Here is a 4808-nt window from a genome sequence, read left to right on the forward strand (position 1 = left end):
GTGGTGAGCTTCTCGGCGACGACATCCCGATCATCTGGAGCCATCGGAGAGTGTTCTCTCCGGTGGAATTTGGCTCGCGGCATCTTCCTTTTCCAGCTCGATTTGGCGGTGGTCCTCCAAATCCAAGCTCCGATTCCCATCAGCAACATTCGGAGGTGGTCTTCCGGTGTTCCTGAGCTTCACTCGACGTTCATCCGCGTTCCACAGCCTTCCATCAGATCTAGAGGCAAATTTTCAGATTTTCGGCATTTTCTTGGGTTTAGGGTTGTTTCAGCTCGTCGGGGGTGGTCCGTCGGCGTTTTTGAACCTTCCTTGAGCTGAGACGCAGCTGAGATTCTCCACTGAGGTCCGAAATTGGGTGGTTTCGATTTCGGCCTCTTGTGTGACGGCAAGAGTGTGAAACTTGTGGAATTAGTTGTGAGTTGGATTGGTTTACATTTTAATTCATTTTGTTATTGTTTTTATATCTTAGCACATATTACTTTTATGTTTTGTTATCTTTTTATGCAAGTAGTTAGCATTTCTTTCTTTGTTGAAGCCTAGTTTAATTTTAATTTGTTGCTTGGTTACTTGTTTAGTGTTTAAATTCTAAGTTAGGGTTTCATTTCTGTTTAGATCAGATTTAATTGTGTTTTGCTATTTTATCTTTAGTTTAAGTGTGTGTCGATGGTTTAATCACAACGTAGAGTGACAATACGTTGAGGTTTGATCATTGGTACATAGTTAGGTTTCACTCTTGCTTTAGATTAATTTCTTAATTGCTGTGTTTTTCCTCTGTTAGATTTAGATTTAAAGCTTTTAAATCCCCCCAACTCCATTTTTATATCGAAAACCCCAAAAACAGGAATAAAAGACAATCCTAAATTACATTCTACCGTTGGTTCCTCGGATCGATCCTGGGCTCGTTACTACAACGTTATTGTGAAATTAAGGGGTTCAGTGGAAAAATACATTTAAATAATTTGATAAGCCTATTTGTGACATTTAATATAGATTTTAGGCATTATCAATCGGCTGACGAGACACCCTTGGTGACTCGAAAGCGCCGTCGGCTAGAGCAAGCCGCTCAACAGCCTTCACCAAGGGAGCAGCTTTCCGAGCGGGGCGATGATGCTCAAGCGATTTTTGAGGCGGTCTCCTCGGAGCACACTCCGACTCAACTTGACTTGCCGCCGACCATCCCTGAAGCGCAACCTTCCACCTCTCGGACTTTACGTCGTCTTAGGCGACTGAGCGACCGTCCGGCCCCGATCGGCGAGTCCTCTGGCCCTGCTGCTGTATCTCACGATGATTCGAGCGGCCCGAGGGTGATTAAAACTGTTCTACGATTTCCCTCGGAGGAATACCTACTGGCTGCCGATCGGCCATCTGTTCCCGAACAGCAGATCACCCTCACCGGTCCGCTCGCCAAAGTTTGGGAGGACGCGCGCGTACGCGTCGCGCTCATGTCCCCCAGTCAGCTAGGGGACAGTAACCTGCAGCAGGCGACCGGGGTATGCTTTTCTACTTCACTGATACTTTTTGTTTTAGCTTTTAACTTAACTGCCATCGTTCGCAGTGTTGGGTAGAGCAGATTGCGGTCAGCAATCGACTGGCTGAGCTGGAGGAAGAAATGAAAAAACTCAAACTTTCGGAAGCGAACCAAGGGCAATCCACGGCTGCCCTGGAGAAAAGCAAAAAGCTTTTGGAAGCCTAACGGAAACGAGCTTCCGATCTGGCGAGCGAGGTCGCTCGGCTTGAAGCTGTGGTCAAACAACGGGATAAAGAGATCAAGACGGCGACCACTCGGAAGCGCAAAGCCATCGACGACATGGATCTAATGAAGGTGGAGATCAGAGGGCTAGAGCAACGCATCAAGGATCTGGATGCCCTTCTGGCCACCGAGAAGGAGAGCCGCTCGGCTGATCGGCTTAAATCTGAAGGGGATTTAAAGGATCTCCAGACCGCCCTTGATGCCTCCCGTGATGCGCTTAAAGGATATAAAGACGGAGAATCTGCCCGTTCAGATGAAGTGAGGAAGGCCTTCGTCCGCTCAGACGATTTTGGCGAGAAATTCAGCGACAAGATTTCCCTCACTTTTGAAGAGGCCATCAAGGTGACGGTAGATCATTTGAAGAACAAAGGCCACCTCTCCGCCGAGCTGTCCGTTCCTCCAGAAGACTTAGCTATCATGATGGGTTCTATCCCTGACGCCCTTTTTGATTTTGATGTGTGAGGAGTGTTTTCTATCAACTTTTTTGTATCCTTGCCGTTCGGCACAACTTATTTTAGCTGTAATTTCCTTTGTTTGCCCAGCGTTTGGCGTAAACAGATCGTCATCTTTCTGTTTTTGCAACTTTTGTTTTGGCGAGAAAATTTTCTTTCGTCATGTTTAAAGTGTTCTTTAAAACTCCTCCGCTCGGCTTCATACTTTAACATGAGCTCAAGCCGATTGTTTTCAAAAAACGCCTTTCGTCATGCGACTGCATAGCCGCTCGGCGCGGGAACGTCATTCGTTCACGCGCTCCCATCTTTAATTCTTATTAACCACCTTTTGCCTTGCCCCTTACCCCAAAGGGGGGTTTTCATCTAATTTTGCTAAACGAGCCGCTCAGCCGCATGTTGGCCTTAAAGAACAGGCTCTGTCATCGATCGACCCTTACCGCCGGAATGTATCACGTAGACGGCTATCCGCTCGGAGGGTTTATAGAGCCGGCTCATCTTTCGATTTTTAACGTCGGAGCTCGACGGTCTTCTGCTCGGACGTTTATAGACGCCGGCTCGTCTCTCGATATTTAACGTCAGAGCTCGACGGTCTTCCGCTCGGATGTTTATAGACGCCGGCTCGTCTCTCGATATTTAGCGTCGGAGCTCGACAGTCTTCCGCTCGGACGTTTATAGACGCCGGCTCGTCTCTCGATATTTAACGTCGGAGCTCGACGATCTTCCGCTGACGCGTTTATAGGCGCCTCGTCTCGATATTTAACGTCGAGTCGGCGGTCTTCCGCCGGACGCTTATAGACGCCGGCTCGTCTCGATATTTAACGTCCGGAGCTCGACGGTCTTCCGCCGACGGTCTTACGTCGGCTCATCTCTCGATATTTAACGTCGGAGCTCGACGGTCTTCCGCTCGGACGTTTATAGACGCCGGCTCGTCTCTCGATATTTAATGTTGGAGCTCGACGGTCTTCCGCTCTGACGTTTATAGACGCCGGCTCGTCTCTCGATATTTAACGTCGGAGCTCGACGGTCTTCCACTCGGACGGACTTGATGAGAATGTCATCCACTTACACTTCCAGATTTCGCCCGATCTGCTCTCTGAATACTTTGTTCATCAGGCGCTGATATGTCGCCCCCGCATTCTTCAATCCGAACGGCATCACATTATAGCAATAGGTACCGTCGGCCGTCACGAAGCTGACTTCTTCTTGATCTTCACGGGCGAGCGGCACTTGATGATAGCCTTAGTAAGCATCGAGCATACATATTAATTCGCAGCCGGTCGTAGAGTCCACCAGCTGATCTATCCGGGGCAGAGGATAAAAGTCTTTCGGGCAAGCTTTGTTGAGATCCTGAAAATCTATACATTCTCTCCACTTGTTGCCCGGCTTGGAGACTAATACTATGTTAGCCAGCCAGCTCGGGAACTGCACCTCACGTATATAGTCGGCTTCCAGAAGCTTCTCCACCTCCGCCCGGATGATGGCATTCTGCTGGGCGCTGAAATCCCTTTTTCTCTGCTTCACAGCCCGAGCGTCCGGTTGGACATGCAGCTCGTGCTGCGCTATGCTCGGCGAAATTCCGGGCAGCTCATGCGTTGACTAGACGAAGACATCACAATTTCTCTGGAGGCATTTGATAACTTCCTCCTTCTGGTTGGCCTTCAGATCAGACGCAATAAAGGTCGTGGCCTCCGATCGTGTTGGGTGAATCTGCACTTCCTCTTTTTCTTCATAAATTAAAGAGGGTGGCTTTTTAGTGATGGCGTTTACCTCGATCCGGGGCGCCTTCCGAGCAGAATTGGCTTTTGCTCGGACCATCTCGACGTAGCATCACCGAGCTGCTAGTTGATCTTCCCGTACTTCACCCACTTTATCCTCCACGGGGAATTTGATCTTCTGATAGAAAGTGGAAACGGCCGCTCGGAACTCGCTGAGCGCTGGTCGTCCTAAAATGACGTTGTAGGACGAGGGAGAGTCGACCACCACGAAGTTTGCTGTCCTCGTCCTTCTGAGCGGCTCTTCTCCCAGCGAGATAGCCAGCCGGATCTGTCCGACCGGCCGAACTTCGTTACCCGTAAACCCGTATAGAGGGGTTGTCATGGGTAGCAGCTCGGCTTGATCAATTTGTAGCTGATCGAACGCCTTCTTGAATATGATGTTGACTGAGCTTCCTGTGTCAACAAATACGCGGTGAATAGTGTAATTGGCTATTACCGCTTTGATGAGGAGAGCGTCGTCGTGGGGTACTTCAACTCCTTCCAAGTCCTAAGGCCCGAAACTGATTTCGGGTCCGCCCGCTCGCTCTTGGCTGCAGCCGACTGCATGGATTTGGAGCTGCCGGACATTCGCCTTCCTTGCTCGGTTAGAGTCCCCTCCGGTCGGTCCGCCTGCTATGATGTTGATCTCGCCTCGGGAAGCATTGCTTCTATTTTCTTCTTCTCGAGCGGACAAACGGGGACGTTCCCTAGACATCCGGAGATTCTCCCGTCTCGGAGAGCGATGCCGCTCGGGAGTCCGTTGTTGTCGCCGGTCAGCTACCGTCCGTTCGGCTTCACGAGGCCTCTGTCGTCTGTCGGCTGATGGCGACCGATGCCCGCCACCTCTGG

This window comes from Zingiber officinale, chromosome 6B (assembly GCF_018446385.1).
Source record: "Zingiber officinale cultivar Zhangliang chromosome 6B, Zo_v1.1, whole genome shotgun sequence".
In the NCBI taxonomy this organism is placed as follows: domain Eukaryota; kingdom Viridiplantae; phylum Streptophyta; class Magnoliopsida; order Zingiberales; family Zingiberaceae; genus Zingiber; species Zingiber officinale.